Here is a 22811-nt window from a genome sequence, read left to right on the forward strand (position 1 = left end):
AGTAGCTTTATTTGTAATAGATACAATCTGGGGAAGTCCAAATGTTCAACAGAGAAATGGATGGATAAGCAAATTGTAGTTTGTCTATACAAGGAAATACTAGTCAGAAAAAGAAGAACTGAACTACTGATAACCCAAGAGCATAGATGAATCTCAAATAATCATTCTTAGTGAAAGAGGGCAGACAAAAAAGAGCATATTTTATTTATATAAAATTCTAGAAAATCTAATCCATAGTGATATACAACCAGCTGGTAGTTGCTTAGATGGAGGCAGGATGGTGGAAGAGGTAGGATGGTTTGATTGCAAAGAACATGAGGAAACTTTTAGTGATAATAGATGTGTTTATTTTCTGGATTGTGTTGATAGTTTCATGAGTGCATGAGTATGTCAAAACTTATCAAATTGTAAAATTTAAAAATGTACATTACTATATGTTCATTATATCTAAATTCAGTTCAGTTCAGTCGCTCAGTCATGTCTGACTCTTTGCGAACCCATGGACTGCAGCACGCCAGGCTTCCCTGTCCATCACCGACTCCCAGAGATTACTCAAATCATGTCCATTGAGTCAATGATGCCATAACCATTTCATCCTCTGTTGTCCCCTTCTCCTCTCATCTTCAATCTTTCCCAGCATCAGGGTCTTTTTCAGATGAATCAGTTCTTCGCATCAGGTGGCCAAAGTATTGGAGTTTCAGCTTCAGCATCAATCCTTCCAATGAATATTCAGGACTGATTTCCTTTAGGATTGACTAGTTGGATCTCCTTGCAGTCCAAGGGACTCTCAAGAGTCTTCTCCAACACCACAGTTCAAAAGCATCAATTCTTTGGTGTTCAGCTTGCTTTATAGTCCAACTCTCACATCCATACATGACTACTGGAAAAACCATAGCTTTGACTAGATGGACTTTTGTCAGCAAAGTAATGTTTCTGCTTTCTAATATGGTGTCTAGGTTGGTCATACCTTTTCTTCCAAGGAACAAGTGTCTTTTAATCTCATGGCTACAGGCACAATCTGCAGTGATTTTGGAGCCAAAAAAACAAAGTCTTTCACTGTTTCCATTATTTTCCCATTTGCCATGAACTGATGGGACTGGACGCTATGATCTTAGGTTTCTGAATGTTGAGTTTTAAGCCAACTTTTTCACTCTCCTCTTTCACTTTCATCAAGAGGCTCTTTAGCTCTTCTTCACTTTCTGCAGTGAGTGGTGTCATCTGCATATCTGAGGTTATTGATATTTCTCCTGGCAATCTTGATTCCAGCTTGTGCTGGAATATCTCAATAAAGCTAGCTAAGAAAGAAATTTTAAAAACTCCTTGAAATGTTTACTTAAAATCTCTATATTTTATCCTAAGAAAATCATGCTTCAATCAAGTTGATTTAATTTTAAAAATAGAAAAAAGAATTATAATCATTGTTGGCATTTAGGTATTATACCTTTTTGGTTTGTTTTCTGGGTACAAGCATAGAGAGGGATGCATATTTTATAGGCATATTATATGTATTTATTTAAATCTGGGTTTTCTCCCCATTCATCAAGAATCCATCTATTCCAATAGATACAAATTGACCTGATCTTTTTAGTGGCTATATAAAACTCTATTGTATGTATGTATGTATTGTATTCAGTGGCTCCCCTACTTTAACATTGGTTTATATTTTATTATTACATACAAAGCTGGGATGAACATCCTTATACATATATTCTTGCAAATATTATATTATTTTCTTATAATAAATTATTCTAGTTGATTTCTGTGTCAAAGGACATTCTTTTATATTTCTTTTTAGGGCTTTTGGTGCATATTGTCAACTAGCCATCTATAAAGGGTTATAACAACACATACCCTTGCCAGAAATATATGAGAGTGCCTATTTCCAGTCATCCTTGAGTATATTCAGGTTTTGTTTGCATATCTGAAGTGTGAGAAGTGGTTATCTCATAGCTATTTTAAATTACACTTCTTTGAATAATATTGAGGATGTATATTAAAAAAATTTTCGGCACTTGTATTTATTTTTTTGTGAATTTGTTTACATCCTTGTCCATTTTTTACTAAGGTTCTGTTTTCTAATTTATTTAATGCAACTATTTTGATAGTAAGGATATTAATCCCTTATCTGCCATGCATATTTCAAATATTTCCCTCTTTAGCTGTTCATCTTATCTTTTGACTTGTCTTTTGCCAATTAGAATCTGTTCATTTTATATTCTTAATATAATTTATATTTGCAGACTTTAAATTTTGTGTTGAAAAACAGGAGTCATTTTATCATCTTGTGTCTTTCACATACATCGTGTTGTACTTATTTGACATTCATAAAATGTAAGAATGCCTACCACTATACATATATAGCACTAAGAACAGTGCCTCAGTTAAGTTCAGTTCAGTCTCTCAGTTGTGTCTGACTGTGACCCCATGGACTGCAGCACGCCAGGCTTCCCTGTCCATTACCAACTCCCAGAGCCTACTCAAACTCATGTGCATTGAGTCAGTGATACTATCCAGCCAGCTCATCCTCTGTCGTCCCCTTCTTCTCCTGCCTTCAATCTTTCCCAGCATCAGGGCCTTTTCCAATGAATCAGTTCTTCGAATCAGGTGGCCAAAGTATTGGAGTTTCCGCTTCAGCATCAATCCTTCCAATGAATATTCAGGACTGATTTCCTTTAGGGTGGACTGGTTGGATCTCCATGCAGTCCAAGGGACTCTCAAGAGTCTTCTCCAACACCACAGTTCAAAAGCATCACTTCTTCAGTGCTCAGCTTTCTTGATAGTCCAACTCTCACATCCATCCATGACTACTGGAATGAGTCTTTTAATTTCATGGCTGCAGTCACCATCTGCAGTGATTTTGGAGCCCAAGCAAATAAAGTCTCTCACTGTTTCCATTGTTTCCCCATCTATTTGCCATGAAGTGATGGGACCGGATGCCTTGATCTTAGTTTTCTGAATGTTGAGTTTTAAGCCAACTTTTTAACTCTCCTCTTTCATTTTCATCAAGAGGCTCTTCAGTCCTTCTTTGCCTTCTGCCATACTATACATGTAGAGCGCTAGGAATAGTGCCTAGCATGTAGTAAGTATTCAATAAATTTTAGCTACTACTATTAATAATATTATTATTAAGTTAATAAGTGAGTCTGGTGATCTGCGGAATGAGATAGCTACATCAAACACAAAAATAAGGCTCCATATTGTGGTGTCTACCCAGAATGAGATATAAAGTTGACTTCATCCAAATATGAATCATCAATTCCTTCCTTTTGCTCACTTTACATGACGACTGAATGGCTTGATCTTTGGGGCTGATATAAATCACCCATCAAGTCTAGTTGTTCATCCTTTATGCTTACAAATCTACCCTAAAGTTCCCTGTTGCTCTGACAACTCCAATAGAGTATTTTGGTGAAAGAAAGATTTCCTAATTGGTGAACCTGAGTGTGAAGAAGAAATTTTCTAGCATCTTTTTTCAACTCCTCTAGCTACAGGCCCATACAGAATGAAATGATGCCATAAACAAGAGCCTGCAGCAGCTGCCAATCAGCTGAAGGACCCTGAGACCAGAGTGATACCAGGTGGAAAGAAGTTGTCTGATATTGAAAATGGTAGCATGTGATTGATAGGTGAAAATTATAATTGACCATCTCTCTCCAGCAGGGCAAAGAGTGGGTAGAGATGGGTTCTTATCATAATTACATTTGTGCTTGAGCCAAATTACATAGAGATGTTCAAAGCATCTAGAGTCCATGAATTCACAGTGTGCCATAATGAACATAATATATTAACAGTCAATTTATTCATTTTATGAATGAGATTTGGGGGAAAGTATTACAGAAAGTGGATGCCTGGACCTAATATAGCATTTTAGTATTTAATCATAATCAGAAACTGTGCCTTATTTGGATCAGTGAGAAAAATAAAGTTAGCCATGGAAGACTAATGAAATTTGCAGAAAATTAAGACATGTACTTAATTACAAACAACATTTATGTTTTTAAGTGGGTTGTATTATACAAATGTAAGATTTAATTACAAGAGAAAACAACCATATAGGTATCTCTTCTAAAAATATTGCCTCTTGGTCAGGGAGCCACTATAGTTTATCATAAAATCCAACTTGGGTAATGCTGGGTTACAATGCTCCCATACCCTCAGCTCTCTACTTGAAATGCTAGTGTCACTCTTACCCTCTCCCCTCTTTTTTTGCTTCTCCTGGTAGATTCTGGGGAATTCTCAGAGGTTTCTGCATCTTCTGTTGTCAGCAGCAACTGTCCCTGCTGGTTTTGTTGAGAAATATAATAGTGTCTCACCACAAAAAGCTTGGAGAAGATTGGATTTAGACTGTAAATAAAAATAAGCTGCAAATGATCTTTAATTCATTTTCTATTTTCTTTGGATTTCTTTTTTTTTTTTTTCAATAAGAATAAGGCCGATGAGATAGTATAAAAAGGACACGTGATGCTTCAGGAGCCTCTTGGACTCCGTTATCCTTGATCTCTAGCTGCCTGTACCACTTAATGAAGATCATCCTCTACCTTTTGAAATTTTGTGCTCTTGGTTTCCATGACACTGTATACTGTATTGTTCTTGACTTACTTCTCCCCCTGCCCCTTTCTATTTTTCTATCTTTGCTGATCTCCTTCAAAATCTTGCTTCCCAAATGTGTGTGCTTCAGTTCAGTCTTTGGCACTCTTTGAATACACACTGTGTCCACATTGTTTCAAATGGCACTGAAATGTGCATGACTCCAAAATCTTCCCCAGGTCCTAGTATTTCTCCAAGCTCATTTCATCTTCAAATCCCACTTGCTTGTTTCACCCAAACTCGATACATCTTGAAATAAGCTCACTACTTTTGCTATTCTTCATGTGAAGTAACTTTTCTTCTGATTGAATTATTTCTGTTAACGAGCTCTTTTTCCCATTACATAGTTGATGAAGCCTCTGGATCATCAACTTCTTTCTCTGTCAGCCTTCTACACCCAGTCATTTTCTGTCTGTTCTTCCTTCCCAATTAGTCTCATACTCTCTATGCCTTTTACTTCCCACTGCCACCACCATACCTTACTATTCCACACCTTGTTTACTGTGCTGGTCCTTCTACTTCTTGTATTTATTTCTTCTAAACCACTTAAACAGAAGTCCAGGCTCATCTTCTTAACATGCCATTCTCATTGTGTCATTAAACATCTGAATCTACTGTCTCTTTATTGAAATCCTAACTCATTATCTTGGCATTTAATCTTCCTAATCGTTTAGTCTCAATTATCTTGTCCAAACTTATCTTCCATTATTTCTTAGAAGAATTTAATTCTGTTTTTTCCACATCTAGATTTCTATGCTATTGTTGCTGCATTTTAATTCTATATTGTTAATACTCTCCAAAGGATAATTATTGTTTCAGACAGTCAGTATTCATTTAGATTTACTCATGTGTTTACCACTTTTTTTTTTCTTTTGGCCACGCCAGACAGCATCTTAGTTCCGTGAGCGGGGATCAGACCCATACCTCCTACATTGGAAGCATGGAGTCTTAACCACTGGACTTCAAGGAAGTCCACAGATTTGCTACTTTCTTTTCTCTTCACTCCTTCTTCCTTTTGCCTGGATCATATCCTTTGGAATACCTTTAATTCTAGTTCACTCTTCTAAAGATGATTTAGTTTTCATTTGTTTGAAAAAGTGTTTTATCTTTATTTTAAATGATATTCTTGCTGACTACAGATTTCTAGGTGAGTAGTTATTTTTTAGCTAATTGAAGTTATTATTTCATTGTCTTCCTTTTTCCTCTGTTTTTGAGAAATCAGCCATTGTCTAATTCGCTTCTTTGAAAGTAATCTACCATTTTATTTTATATTATTATTTTTATTACCCATTACACTATTTTATTATTGCATATAGTTAAGAAATAGTTATATCTACCATTTTAAAATTTAGGATGCTTTCAAGATTACTTCTGTGTCTTTATTTTACTGTGATTTTACTGTGTTGTTTTCAGGTCCAGCTTTCTTTTTATCTTAGTTCATATTTCTAGGACATTTTAAATTCATGGATTAGATTTTTTCATTAGTTTAATGATATTGGCAAGTATTATTTTCTCTAATATTACCTCTGCCCCATTTTTTCTCTCCTCTCCTGGATTCCAATTAAACAAATGTCAAATCTTATCACTCTATCCTCTGTCTCTTATCCTCTCTTCTTTCTGTTTATTCTATCATTTATCTCTATGTACTGTATTCTGGATACTTTGTTTTGACTTATTTTAAGTTCATCAATTTCTCTTTAGCTCTGTATAATATGCTGTTTTTTTTTTTTCTTCCTAATTTTATTTTATTTTTAAACTTTACATAATTCTATTAGTTTTGCCAAATATCAAAATGAATCCGCCACAGGTATACATGTGTTCCCCATCCTGAACCCTCTTCCCTCCTCCCTCCCCATACCATCCCTCTGGGTCGTCCCAGTGCACTAGCCCCAAGCATCCAGTATCGTGCATCGAACCTGGACTGGCAACTCGTTTCTTACATGATATTTTACATGTTTCAATGCCATTCTCCCAAATCTTCCCACCCTCTCCCTCTCCCACAGAGTCCATAAGACTGTTCTATACATCAGTGTCTCTTTTGCTGTCTCGTACACTGGGTTATTGTTACCATCTTTCTAAATTCCATAAATACTGTATTTATGTTTTTCCTTCTGGCTTACTTCACTCTGTATAATAGGCTCCAGTTTCATCCACCTCATTAGAACTGATTCAAATGTATTCTTTTTAATGGCTGAGTAATACTCCATTGTGTATATGTACCACAGCTTTCTTATCCATACATCTGCTGATGGACATCTAGGTTGCTTCCACGTCCTGGCTATTATAAACAGTGCTGCGATGAACATTGGGGTACACGTGTCTCTTTCCCTTCTGGTTTCCTCAGTGTGTATGCCCAGCAGTGGGATTGCTGGATCATAAGGCAGTTCTATTTCCAGTTTTTTAAGGAATCTCCACACTGTTCTCCATAGTGGCTGTACTAGTTTGCATTCCCACCAGCAGTGTAAGAGGGTTCCCTTTTCTCCACACCCTCTCCAGCATTTATTATTTGTAGACTTTTGGATGGCAGCCATTCTGACTGGTGTGAAATGGTACCTCATAGTGGTTTTGATTTGCATTTCTCTGATAATGAGTGATGTTGAGCATCTTTTCATGTGTTTGTTAGCCATCTGTATGTCTTCTTTGGAGAAATGTCTATTTAGTTCTTTGGCCCATTTTTTCATTGGGTCGTTTATTTTTCTGGAGTTGAGCTGTAGGAGTTGCTTGTATATTTTTGAGATTAGTTGTTTGTCGGTTGTTTCATTTGCTATTATTTTCTCCCATTCTGAAGGCTGTCTTTTCATAGAAATGAATGAAAATGAAAACACAACAACCCAAAACCTGTGGGACACGGTAAAAGCAGTCCTAAGGGGAAAGTTCATAGCAATACAGGCACACCTCAAGAAACAAGAAAAAAGTCAAATAAATAACCTAACTCTACACCTAAAGCAACTAGAAAAGGAAGAAATGAAGAACCCCAGGGTTAGTAGAAGGAAAGAAATCTTAAAAATTAGAGCAGAAATAAATGCAAAAGAAACAAAAGAGACCATAGCAAAAATCAACAAAACCAAAAGCTGGTTCTTTGAAAGGATAAATAAAATTGACAAACCATTAGCCAGACTCATCAAGAAACAAAGGGAGAAAAATCAAATCAACAAAATTAGAAACGAAAATGGAGAGATCACAACAGACAACACAGAAATACAAAGGATCATAAGAGACTACTATCAACAATTATATGCCAATAAAATGGACAACGTGGAAGAAATGGACAAATTCTTAGAAAAGTACAACTTTCCAAAACTGGACCAGGAAGAAATAGAAAATCTTAACAGACCCATCACAAGCACGGAAATTGAAACTGTAATCAAAAATCTTCCAGCAAACAAAAGCCCCGGTCCAGACGGCTTCACAGCTGAATTCTACCAAAAATTTAGAGAAGAGCTAACACCTATCCTAATATGCTGTTATACCAGCCAAAGAGTTTCTAATCTTGACACTGAGTTGTTCTGTTCTAGAAGTATGTTTGGTGCTTTTTCATATCTGCTGTATTGTTTTTGTGGTTTTGTGTTCCATGCAGACTGCATTCATGCTGGTCTTTTACTTCTTAAATATAGTAACCATAGATATTTCTTAGTCTGTGCCTGATGAGCCACAAATCTGAAGTCCTTTGGGCTGGTTTCTGCTGTTTTTCTACTGGTTTATCCACATGATATATTGTTTTTATATGTGCCTGGTTGCCTTTGACTATAGGCTGACAATTAACTCTTAATAACTATTAGCAAGAATAATTCAAGGTCAAGGATGATGGGACCCTCACCAGAGAAGATTTTTGATTCTTCTTCCAGGTGCCAGCGTGTATACCTGGGCTACCCTGGTAGTTCAGCTGGTAAAGAATTCACCTGCAATACAGGAGACCCCAGTTCAATCCCTGGATGGGGAAGATTCCCTGGAGGAGGGCATGGCAACCCACTCCAGTATTCTTGCCTGGAGAATCCCCATGGACAGAGGAGCCGGGCAGGCTACAGTCCATGGGATCGCCAAGAGTCGGACGTGACTGAGCGACTAAGCACAGGGTGCATTAGCAATTCAGAGACATGTTAACCTAGATTTATGGCTTGAGAGTCCCTGGGCTACTCAAGTACTGGGTTGCACATCCACGGAAGGGCAAGTCCAGTACTCTCTTTACCCTGAGGATGTAGCCTGTTGGGGTTTGAGCTTTCTGACAAAGGAAATTTATCAGAATCTCCACTTTGAGAAGGTATAGGGCTTTGATTTCTGTTTTCCTCACCAAATGCCACTACAAAAACTACTATTCAATTTCACAGCTATTTATTTCAGATTGTCAAAAGATCTTAGGAGAAAAGCAGCTTTTAATACTAGGCTTTCCTCTCTGGAATATTGCTTTCTCTGAGACTTTGAAAAAGCAATTCCTATCCAGTTAGTATTTTGATACTTTTAAGATGATTTCAAAATATTTCATCCTTCCTAACAGGGAGCCATCAGTAGGAATTACCTAGCCGACAATTATCAAAAGGAGAATTTCTTCTATGTTTTTTTTTTTTTTTTTCCCCCCAGTGGAGACTTAAGCCAAACTGCCTTGTGCCCTTTTACTTGAAATGTGATCTGCATATTCCCAATTTCCAGCTCCTTTTTATGTTTAATTCCATTCTCTGCTTTTCCATTTAAACCACTCACCTGTCTGTCATTTGTCTCTTGTAATCTTACCCATTCATTGCTGCTGCTGCTGCTGCTAAGTTGCTTCAGTCGCGTCCAACTCTGTGCGACCCCATAGACGGCAGCCCACCAGGCTCCCCTGTCCCTGGGATTCTCCAGGCAACAACACTGGAGTGGGTTGCCATTTCCTTCTCCAATGCATGAAAGTGAAAAGTGAGAGTGAAGTCGTTCAGTCGTGTCTGACTCTTAGCGACCCCATGGACTGCAGCCCACCAGGCTCCTCTGTCCATGGGATTTTCCAGGCAAGAGTACTGGAGTGGGGTTACCTATTCATTAGGCTCTGTTAATTCTCACCTCCTCTATGTAGTCTTTACTTGCTACTGATTACAATGAATTATCCTATGAAATATTAAGAGAACTCTTTACTGAACCTACTCCTTTGTCACATACATATAGTGCCTTTTGTTTACTGAATTTCATTTACCCCAAGATACTTTGATTTCAGAAAAGTTAACATGAGAAAAAGTACATATTAAAATGGATGAAATTGATTTTTTATTAATTGTAGCATTTCTTATGTACATGTCTAGATAGTAAGCTGCTCAAAGGCAGAATCTGTGTCTTAGACTTTTCTGTAATCCTTTGAAGTATATGTCACATGTTTTTGTTGTTTAGTCACTAAGTCATGTCCAACTCTTTGTGACCCTATGGAATATAGCCCTGCAGGCTCCCCTGTCCATGGAATTCCCCAGGCAAGAATATTGGAGTACCATTGCCTTCTCCAGGGGATCTTCTCAACTCAGGGATCGAACCTGTGTCTTCTGCATTGTTAGGCAAGTTCTTTGCCACTGAGCCTGGGTTCTAAATATTAATATATGTATCATTTGGTTTATTGATTCTTCCTGTGATTTAATTGGAAAGTTTAAAATTGTGGCTCTAGAATAATCTTTCATATTTCTTGGTTAGTGTTTTCTCCAACAGTCAGAAGGATGCTGGAGGAGAAAAAGAACTCTACTTAAAATCTTGTAAAATATCAGTAACTATGTTGTTATAGTGCTTCCCAGGTGGCACAGTGGTAATGTATCCACCTGCCAGTGCAGAAGGCATGGCTTTGATCCCTGGGTTGGGAAGATCCTCTGGAGAAGGAAATGGCTACCCACTCCAGTATTCTGGTTGGGAAATCCCATGGACAGAGGAGCCAGGAGGGTTATAGTCCATGGGGTCACAATGAGTCGACATGACAGAGTGACTGAGCACCCATGCTGTTACAATTTTCAGCATTTTATGTAGCCTAATCTTTAAAAAAAAAAAACAACCAAACTTTTAATTTTGAAATAATTGTAGATTCACATACAGTCATAAAAATCACAGAGGTTATATACCCAGGAGTGGAATTGCTGGGTCATATGGTAGTTCTAGTTTTAGTTTTTTGAGAAACCTGCATACTGTTTTTTCACAGTGGCTGTGCCAGTTTATGTTCCTACCAACAGTATACAAGGGTTCCCTTTTCCCACATTCTTGCCAACATTTGTTATTTGTAGTCTTTTTGATGGTAACCATTCTGACAGATGTGAGATGATATCATATTGTGGTTTTGACTTGTATTTCCCTGATGATTAGTGATGTTAAGTATCTTTTTATATGCCTGTTGGCCATCTACATTTTCTTTTCAGAAAAATGTCTATTCATTTCTGCCCATTTCTAAGTGTTTTTCTTGGTGTTGAGTTGTATGAGCTGTGTATATATGTTGGATATTAACTCCTTATCAGTTGTATCATTTGTAAATATTTTCACCCACTTAGTAGGTTATCTTTTCATTTTGTCAATTGTTTCCTTTGCTATGCAAAAGCTTTTAAGTTTAATTAGGTTCTATTTGTTTATTTTTGCTTTCATTTTCTTTGTTTGTGAAGTCGAATCCAAAATAAAATATTGCTGTGATTTATATCAAAGAGCAATTTGCCTGTTTTCCTTTAGGAGTTTTATGGTATCCGGTCTTACATTTAGGTCTTTAATCCATTTGAAAATACACATGTACACCAATGTTCATAGCAGCATTATTTACAATTACCAAGATATGGAAACAAACTAAGTATCCATAAACAAATGATTGGATAAAGAAGATTATATATATATATATATGTATATATATATCCATCCAATGGACTACTGCTGCTGCTAAGTCGCTTCAGTCATGTGTGACTCTTTGGGACCCTATAGATTCTAGCCCACCAGGCTCCTCTGCTATGGGATTCTCCATGCAAGAATACTGGAGTGTGTGCCAGCCCTCCTCCAGGGGATCTGCATGACCCAGGGATCGAACCCATATCTCTTATGTCTCCTGCATTGGCAGGCAGGTTTTTTACCAGTAGCACCACCTGGGAGGCCCAATGGACTACTATTCAGTCATAAAAAAGCCTGAAATTTTGCCACTTGCAGCAACATGGATAGAATTGGAAGGCATTATGCTAACTGAAATGAGTCAGACAGAGAAAGACAAATACTGCGTGATATCATTTATATGTGGAATCTAAAAAAAAATACAACAAACTAGTGAATATAACAAAAAAGAAACAAAGCTCACAGATTTAGAGAATGAACTAGTGGTTACCAGTGGGGAAAGAGAGATGGGGGAGGGGGCAATATAGGGGAAAGGGATTAAGAGGTGCAAATTATTAGATATAAAAGAAGCTATAAGAATATATTGTACAACATGGGGGACATAACAAATATTTTTAACAATTATAAATAGAGTATGACCTTTAAAAATTGTGAGTTACTATATTGTACACTTGTAACTTATATAATATTATACATCAACTACACTTCAATAGAAGAATGCAGAGGGATCCCAAATACTTTTTTCTCAGTTTCCCTCAATGGTAATATTTTGTATAACTATACTACAATATTACAACTAAAATATTGACATTGACACAGTTAGTTTCATCACCACAAAAATTCACTATGTCACGCTTTTATAATCACAACCACATTTTTGCTGCCTGACCATACTTAAGCCCTGGACACCATTAATCTATAATCATTTCAGTTAACATTTGAATAATTTATGAGAATTAAACCAGTGTTCACTTTGTTTTTTGCCTATGAATGTCCAATTTCTCCAACAGCATTTGTTAAAGACAAATTTTCTTGTACTGAATTGCTTTTTCTCCTTTGTCGAAAGTCAGTTTAGTATATGTATGTTACATCTGGGTTCTTTACATATGAATTCATGTATGTGTCTTCCTCTAAACTGGTACCATACAGTTTTGATTACAGTAGTTATACAAGTCTTAAAACCATATAGAGTTACTCCTCTATTTTATTCTACTCTTTCAAAATTGTTTTAGCTTTCTAGTCCTCTTGATTTTCCATATAAATTTTAGAATAATCTTTCCTATATCTACAAAAAAAAACTTACTGAGATTTTGATGATAATCTTATTTATTAATTTGGGGAAAATTGATATCTTTACTATGCTGAGTTTTTCAATCTGTTCAGTTCAGTTCAGTCACTCAGTCGTGTCCGACTCTTTGCAACCCCATGAATCGCAGCACGCCAGGCCTCCCTGTCCATCACCAACTCCCAGAGTTCACTCAAACTCACGTCTATCGAGTCAGTGATGCCATCCAGCCATCTCATCCTCTGTCGTCCCCTTTTCTTTCTGTCCCCAATCCCTCCCAGGATCAGAGTATTTTCCAATGAGTCAACTCTTTGCATGAGGTGGCCAAAGTACTGGAGTTTCAGCTTTAGCATCATTCCTTCCAAAGAATAGTATTAATCTCCATTTATTTAGATATTTTTTATTTCCTTCATCAGTGTTCTCTAATTTTCACATGCAAATCCTGTACATGTTTTTTACATTTATAAGCGATTTATTTTTTAATTAAAAATTTTTTTTGGATGTGCCAAGCAACTTGTGTGATCTTAGTTCCCCAACCAGGGATTGAACCTGAGCCGTTGGCAGTGAAAGCATGGAGTCCTAAGCACTGGACAGCCAAGAAATTCTATTTTTGACTAGTTATAAACATTATTGAATATTCATTGGAAGGACTGATGCTGAAGCTGAAACTCCAATACTTTGGCCACCTGATGCGGAGAACTGACTCATTTGAAAAGACCCTGATGCTGGGAAAGATTGAAGATGGAAGGAGAAGGGGGCGACAGAGGATGAGATGGTTGGATGGCATCACTGACTCAATGGACATAAATTTGAGTATACTTCAGGAGACAGTGAAAGACAGGGAAGCCTCCAGGATGCTGCAGGCCATGGGGTTGCAAAGAGTCAGACATGACTACTTAGCAACTGAACAACATGGTCTACTCTGGGCTTCTCTTGTGGCTCAGATGGTAAAGAATCTGCCTGCAGTGCACAAGACCTGGGTTTGATCCTTGCATCAGGAAGATCCCCTGGAGAAGAGAACGGCTATCCACTCCAATATTCTTGCCTGGAGAATTACATGGATGGAAGAGCCTGGCAGGCTACAGTCCATAGGGTCTCAAAGTATGAGACACAACTTTTCATAGTCTACTTTGGTATATATTCTGTGGGCAGTTGAAAAGTGCATGTATTCTACTCTTGTCAGGTGGAGTGTTCTATAAATATGTCTAAGGTCCTTTTAGTTAATGACGATGTTGAGATCTATAAATTAGCTGATTTTCCGTCTAGTTGTTCTATCACTTGTTGAGAGAATGGTTAAGTTTCCAGCTATAAGTGTGAATTTGACTATTTCTCCTTCCATTTTTATTAAGGATCACTATGTCTTCTTGGTGGATTGATCCTTTAAATATTTTATGATGTCCATCTTTGCCCCTAGTAATTTCTTTTGCCCTGAAGTTTATCTGATATATTCACTCTTACTTTACTTTTATTAATTTTTGTATGACATATCTTTGCTCATCAATTTACTTTCTACCAGCCTGTATTTTTAATACTAATTTCTTTTTAAGAGTGTATAGTTTGGCCATGCTTTAAAATCCAATTTGCCAATTCCTGTCTTTTAGTTGGTGTTGGTGTCATTAGACCATTTACATTTAATGTAAGTGCTGATATCTAGTTGAATAACTTGAATTATTTGTCCCTTATAGGCAAGATGTCATTTTTCTTGGCTCTTTGACAATTTAATTTGTTATTCATTTTTAGAAGTCGGACCATGATGTTTTGGTGTGGATTCTGTGGTACTATTCTGGTTTGAGGCTTGAAAATCTTCTTGAACCTGTAACTTTATGTCATGCAAAATGTGGCAAGTTTTCAACAATTATTTAAGTATTTTTTCAGTATAGTGCTCTTTTTCTTGTCTTCCAGGACCCTAGGTACATGAATAGTAGATCTTTTGTTACTGTCTCACAGATCCCTAAGGCTGTGTTTAATTTTAAAATCTATTTTCTCTCTGTTGTTCAAATTGCATAATTTTAATTATGTTAGCCTCAGTTTTGCTACTTTTTTCATTTGTCTCCTCCATTCTGTTCTTGAGCTTACTGATTATGTTTTTTAAATTTTTATTTTGTTTACATTTCTTAATTCTAAAATGTCCATTTTGTTCTTTTCTTTCATTGTGATAAAATATATATCACAGAAAATTTACTGTTAGTGATATTTAATACATTCACAATGTTGTACAGCCATCACCATTATCTAGTTTCAGAACATGTTCATTACCCCAAGGAGAAATCTCATACCCATTAAGTAGTTACTTCCCATTCTTCTCTCCACCAAGTCCCAGCCAGCCACTAATATGCTTTCTGTCTCTATTGAGTTGCCTATTCTGTATATATCATATAAATGAAATAATACAATAATAATATGTAGCCTTTTGTGTTTGGCTTCTATTGCTTAGCATATTTTCAAAGTTCACCCATGTTGTAGCATGTATAAGTACTTCATTTCTTTTAATAGTTGAATAATATTCCATTGTAGGGATTTCGCACATTTTGTTTACCCATTAATCAATTATGGACATGTGTGTTGTTTCTACCTTTTGGCTAGTGTGAATAATGCTGCTGTGAACACCTATACATAAGATTTTTTTGAACATCTGTTTTCAGTTCTTTGGGGTATATATCCAGGAGTGGAATTGTTGAGTCATATAGTAATTCTGTGTTAAATTTTTGAGGAATTGTCTAAACAGTTTTTCATAGCAGCCTCACCTTTTTACAGTCCCACCAGAAATGCATGAGGATTACAGTATCTTCACATTGTCACAATCACTTGTAATCTTCTCTTTTATTATTATTATTTTTATAGCAAGCCTAGTGGGGGTGAAGTGGTATCTCTCTGTGGCTTTGACTTACATTTCCCTAGTATCTTTTCATGTGCTTATTGGTCATTTCTATGTCTTCTTCAGAGAAGAAGTCCTTGATCCATGTTAATTGTTGTATAAAGTGTTAAGTGTATGCAACTTCATTATTTTGCACGTGGTCATCCACCCAGAATCATTAATTGAAGAAAGTATTCTTTTCCTATTGAATGGTCTTGTCACCCTCCTTGAAAGTCAATTGACCATATATTTGATGGTTTATTTTTAGTCTCTTTGTTCTATTCTATTGATTTTTTGTCTACCCTTATGCCAGTGCCACACTATTTTGATTATGTTAGCTTCATAATATGTTTTGAAATTGGTAAGTGTGACTCCTCCAACTTTGTTTTTTCTCAAGATTGCTTTGATATATGAGTACCTTGTAATTCCATATGAATTTTAGCATAAACTTTTCCATTCTTGTGGGAAAAAAGCTATTGGGATATTAAAAGGTATTGCATTTGATGTGTGGATTGCTCTAAGTATTGTCATCTTAGCGTCATCAAATCTTCTGGTTGATGAACACAAGATCTTTCCCCATTTATTTTGTTGTTGTTGTTGTTTAGATACCAAGTTGTGTCCAACTCTTTTGCAACCCCATGAACTGTAGCCTGCCAGGGTTCTCTGTTCATGGGATTTCCCAGAGAAGAAAACTGGAGTGGATTGCCATTTCCTTCTCTAGGGGATCTTTCTGACCCAGGGTAGAACCCATGTCTCCTGCATTGGCAGGTGGATTCAATAGTGAGCCACCAGGGAAGACTCTTCCATTTATTTAAGTTTTATTTATCTTGGCAATGTTTTATAATTTTCAGTTGTACAAATCTTGTACCTATTTGGTTAAATTTACTCCTGTACATTTTATTCTTTCAGTGCTATTTTAAATGGAATTTTTCTGAATTTTATATTCAGATTGTTCATTGGTAGTGTATAATGATATCAATGTGTTTATGTGTTGATCTTGTACCTTATAACTGCTGAATTCCATTTGGTCCTGTATTACATGTTCTGTTTATTTGCTGAGACCTTCTTTTTCTTTCATGAGGCTTTCTATCTTGTCATTTTCTTCAAATGTATATTCATAATTGCTTGTTGAAACATTTTTATGAAGGCTACTTTAAAACCTTTATCAGATTATTCTGATATCTCTGTTATCTTGGCAAGATATTATTCATTGTCTTTTTTTTCATTCAGTTAGATATCTTCCTGATTCTTGTTGCAAAATATTTTTGATGGAAGTCTAGCTTTCAGGAATTATGAGACTCTTATTCCTCTTAAAATGTTCTGCTTCAGCTTCCCAGCCCTAAGACTCTCCCACTGGAGGAAATGAGAGTGCATTTAATTACTGCCAGGTGGAAAAAAGTCCAGTTTTCGTACTGGTAACTGGACAGTTTCTCTACGCTATATAACATATATAGTGGCTATATATGTTATAGCTGCTATAACATATATACATATATATATATACACACAATATATGTAAAATTATATACTATATATTCTTTCCATATACAAGGTTGTTCTGAGTGGAAGAAATAAGGAAAAGTTTGTCTACTGTCTCCTCAGAAAAATAAGTCTCTGCAGAAGTCTCAGAACATGTTTGTGTAGAATTTTTCTTTCCTTTTTTAAAAATTTTAAAAATATAAATGTATTTATTTTAATTGGAGGCTAATTACTTTAAAATATTGTAGTGGTTTTGCCATACACTGACATGGATCCGCCACGGGTGTACATGTGTTCCCCATCCTGAACCCCCTCCCACCTCCCTTCCCATCCCATCCCTCTGGGTCATCCCAGTGCACCAGCCCTGAGCATCCTGTATCGTGCATCAAACCTGGACTGGCAATCCATTTCACATATGATAATATACATGTTTCAATGCTATTCTCTCAAATCATCCCACCCTCGCCCTCTCCCACAGAGTCCAAAAGACTGTTCTATACATCTGTGTCTCTTTTGCTGTCTCACATACAGGGTTATCTTACCATCTTTTTAGATTCCATATATATGCATTAGTATACTGTATTGGTGTTTTTCTTTCTGGCTTACTTCACTTGGTATAATAGGCTCCAGTTTCATCCACCTCATTAGAACTGATTCAAATGTATTCTTTTTAATGGCTGAGTAATACTCCATTGTGAATATGTACCACTGCTTTCTTATCCATTCATCTGCTGATGGACATCTAGGTTGCTTCCATGTCCTGGCTATTATAAACAGTGCTGCAATGAACATTAGGGTACATGTGTCTCTTTCAATTCTGGTTTCCTTGGTGTGTATGCCCAGCAGTGGGATTGCTGGGTCGTATGGCAGTTCTATTTCCAGTTTTTTAAGGAATCTCCACACTGTTCTCCATAGTGGCTGTACTAGTCTGCATCCCCACCAACAGTGTAAGAGAGTTCCCTTTTCTCCACACCCTCTCCAGCATTTATTGTTTGTAGACTATTGGATAGCAGCCATTCTGACTGGCATGAAATGGTACCTCATTGTGGTTATGATTTGCATTTCTCTGATAATGAATGATGTTGAGCATCATTTCATGTGTTTGTTAGCCATCTGTATGTCTTCTTTGGAGAAATGTCTGTTTAGTTCTTTGGCCCATTTTTTGATTGGGTCGTTTATTTTGTTGGAATTGAGCTGCAGGAGTTGCTTATAAAGATTTGAGATTATAAAGATTTGAGATTAATTCTTTGTCAGTTGCTTCATTTGCTATTATTTTCTCCCATTCTGAAGGCTGTCTTTTCACCTTGTGCAAAAGTTTTTAATTTTAATTAGGTCGCATTTGTTTATTTTTGTTTTTATTTCCAGTAGTGAAAATGAGTATACTACCCAAAGCAATCTATAGATTCAATGCAATCCCTATGAAGCTACCAATGCTATTTTTCACAGAACTAGAACAAATAATTTCAAAATTTGTATGAAAATACAAAAAACCTCGAAGAGCCAAAGCAATCTTGAGAAAGAAGAATGGAACTGGGGGAAATCAACCTGCCTGACTTCAGGCTCTACTACAAAGCTACAGTCATCAAGACAGTATGGTACTGGCACAAAGACAGAAATATAGATCAATGGAACAAAATAAAAAGCCCAGAGATACATCCATGCACCTATGGACACCTTATCTTCAACAAAGGAGACAAGAATATACAATGGAGAAAATACAATCTCTTTAACAAGTGGTGCTGGGAGAACTGGTCAACCACTTGTAAAAGAATGAAGCTAGAACACTTTTTAACACCATACACAAAAATAAACTCAAAATGGATTAACGATCTAAATGTAAGACCAGAAACTATAAAACTCCTAAAGGAAAACAGAGGCAAAACACTCTCCAACATAAATCACAGCAGGATCCTTTATGACCCACCTCCCAGAGTATTAGACTTTTTCTAAGGAACTTTTTATTTTATTCTCAACACATATTCATAATGGAAAGGCAAATAATATTCATGTATTAGAAATAAGGAAACTGAGGCCCAGAAGCATTAGATACTTCCCCATGCAAAGTAATGATTTTTTAAGTGAGTTCTAGACCTTTCCTGGTGGCTCAGAGGTTAAAGCATCTGCCTGCATTGCGGGAGACCTGGGTTCAATCCCTGGGTCGGGAAGATCCCATGGAGAAGGAAATGGCAACCCACTCCAATATTCTTGCCTGGAGAATCCCATAGATGGAGGAGCCTGGTGGGCTACAGTCTATGGGGTCGTAAAGAGTTAGACACGACTGAGCGACTTCACTTTCACTCTCATGTGCTAAGTCATTTCATTTGTGTCTAACTCATTTTGACCCTATGGACTATGGCCTGCCAGGCTACTCTGTCCATGGAGTTCTCCAGGCAAGAATACTGGAGTTGGTTGCCAGGCCCTCCTTTGGGGGATCTTCCCAACCCAGGCACCAAACCTGCATCTCCTGCAGTTCCTGCATTGCAGACAGATTCTTTGCCATTGAGCCACTGGGGAAGCCTCAAGTGAGTACATGGGAAGAACCAAACCCTGTTGTTCTTATCAACAACCTAGGATATTTCTATTAGGTCAAGCTTTATAATCTAAATAAACTTCCAATGTTTATTATATTGAAACAATATATATATTATTGTTTTGTTATAATAAGTGAATACATGCATGCTAGTGTATGTTGTGGAAACACTGAAAATTCTTGAAATTGTGGAGAAAATAAAGCCATTGGGAGCTTCAACCTATGAGTTATGACAGATGGAACATAGCTTGAGTGTAGCATCAGCTATTGCAAGATTCACATTGCAGACTCAGGTAAATGACTTAAGATAATTTTTTCTGGTAGAAATTCCTAGTCAGTATACATTTTCCATATATGGTTGCTGGTAAAAGCACAAATCTTCAACCTCAGGTCAATTTATAAATGTAAAGTTGAAAGGAGTCTCAGCTTTTTTAAATGAACCCTTGCTGATTCTTAGAGCTAGCAGTCTTAGAGGTTCCAATCTGTGCTGCGTGGCTCTAGAGAGCAAAATAAAAGACTGTGGCAATTAGAGAAAGACAGATTGAATATTGATATAAGGCTTTTCCAATTTTCAAAGCTATCCATTATGGTATAGGTTGCCTCATTTGATATCCAGTCCTTTATCACTGGATAGCTTCAAGTCAAAGGATACTGTAGAATTTATTCTTGCACCCAGTGGGCTCTTGGCCAAGATGAGCTCAGAAATCCCAACTTACTCTAAAGTTTTATCATAACTTCTTGTGCAAAATCAGCCTACCAATATCCTCTTAGTGTTCTCAGTCTGCCATAGCAAAACACTATTGATTGTGTGGCTGACCTGTATTTTCTAGTTCTGGAGCCTGAAAGTCTGAGATCATGGTGCCAGCATGGTCAGATTCTGGTGAGAGCTCTCTTCCTGGATTGCAGATAGCCACCTTCTCACTGTGTCTTCACAAAGTCTTTCCTTGGTGCATGGGCATGGGGAGAGTGATTTCTCTCTTCCTCTTCTTATAAGGGCAACAATCTTATTGGATTAAGACTTTCCCCTCCTGGAGGGGATCTTCCTGACCCAGGGATCAAACCCTCGTCTCTTGCACCTCCTTACATTGCCAGGAGGATTCTTTACCACTAGCACCACCTTTGAAATCATATATATGTATATATATATATTTTACAAGAAATTTTGTGACATATGGAGGTGGCATGTTCCTGAAAGACTAGTAAATTTCATGTCTCAAAAGTTAAATAACCCTGAGACATACTATGTATGTATGCATAAACAAGCATTCATAGTTCTCTTTTTCTGATTCAGCATTATTTTGATTTTAACATACAACCTTGTAAATGAACAGAATTAATATCCATTCTATCTAGAGAAAGGTAGTTAATTCAACTTTCCAGTACATATATTAAATCTGTGTGATTTTCTCTAGATAGGCTTTATGTAGGCATATGTGACAAAGATCTGTACCTGTATTTCAGATGTTGCCACCTGATAATCAGTTACTAAAGATGTTTTTCATTAAATTTTAAATTTCTAATATCAGCCTTGTAATGGAGTTCAAGAAATATAGAACAATAAGAGAGCAGAGATTAAAAGGAAATTGACATGGTTTCATAAACACATAGGAAAAAGGACAAACAAAAGTTAGAAATAGTTATCACTAGATCTCTATCTACATGAATTTGTCCATGTGGGCTAAATGAAAAATTAGAACAAAATTTCGGCCAGTATGGCTAAAATATGAGAATTCTCTTTCTAGTCTTCTCTTGGTAAGGGTTTTTCAGTATGACCTGCACCAGCAATATGAGCTGCTGACAGCTTGCTGGAAACTTAAATTCTCTGCTGCTAAGTCACTTCAGTCGTGTCCAACTCTGTGCGACCCCATAGACGGCAGCCCACCAGGCTCCCCCGTCCCTGGGATTCTCCAGGCAAGAACATTGGAGTGGGTTGACACTTCCTTCTCCAATGCAGGAAAGTGAAAAGTGAAAGTGAAGTCGCTCAGTCGTGTCCGACTCTTCGCAACCCCATGGATTGCAGCCCACCAGGCTCCTCCGTCCATGGGATTTTCCACGCAAGAGTACTGGAGTGGGTTGCCATTTCCTTCTCCATAGCAATCTGGTAAGGCCTAGCAATCTGTGTTTTAACAAATCCTGCAGGTAATTCTGATATGAATTCAAGTGTGAGAACCACTGCTCTAGATTTCTAGCATTTATGAATTTCCTGGATAATTAAGTATCTTCCTTCCTTATTTTTTCCTTTATGGGGCTGATGATATATTGTTTGCAGGTGTTAATCACTATTATTATTATAAAGATTGTCCCAGATCCCTTTGTCTTGGGGTTGTGCAATGCTTGGATTCCTAGTCCAGAAGTCCTAGATTGGTTTTCCATCCTTTGATCCCTAATTTGCCCTCTCCTGTCTTAGAATATAAACTTTATCTTGCCAGCTATAGAAACCTGGAAAACACACTTTCAAATAACAGAAACAGCACACACTGTTTTTGGGGTGTGTATGGGAGTGAACTTTGCCTAAAAGTCCCCTTATCCCATTTCTGGAACTCTATCTTAAGAATATAATAAAACAAATGAGATAAATATCTACACAGGTTTTCATTATAACTTTGTTCTTTATAGTGAAAAACTAGACATCTCAAACATTCATCAATAGGTGGACGATTATATAAATTATTCATATTATTGAATATTATGCATCTGTTAAAAGGATTTAGTAGCTCAGTATTACTGGTATGGAAAGATATCCAAGATATATTGTAATGTGATAAAAGTAAAACCATGGTGCAGAATGGTATAGTTTATATGATCTCACCACTTGAAAAGAAAAGATATCTGAAATTTTGTCTTGGATATATTTTACATTTACAATGTAAAAAGAGATATAAGATCTATATTTATTAGCAACAAATGATGATCACAATATGGTTTTAACTGCAAAATGAGTGCATTACAAAACAGTATGCAGCAAGAACTTTTGGAAAGATGTGTCTATCTCAGTGATTCCTGGGTTTCATGTGTGTATGCATTTTTTTAAAGCTCATTAAATAGTACCCCTAAAAATTTTTGTATTTCACTTTATCTGAATTTTATCTAATTAAAGAGTCAAACAAAAGAATGTAACTGGATTCCTAACTTACACTATATAGAAAAATCAACTCAAAGTGGATTCAAAAGTAATATTGACATATATACATTACCATACATAAGATAGAAAGCTGATGAGAAGTTGCTATATAACACAGGGAGCTCAGTCTGGTGCTCTATGATGACCTAGAGGACTAGGATGG

The sequence above is a fragment of the Bos taurus genome, chromosome X, assembly GCF_002263795.3.
Source record: "Bos taurus isolate L1 Dominette 01449 registration number 42190680 breed Hereford chromosome X, ARS-UCD2.0, whole genome shotgun sequence".
Lineage (NCBI taxonomy): Eukaryota > Metazoa > Chordata > Mammalia > Artiodactyla > Bovidae > Bos > Bos taurus.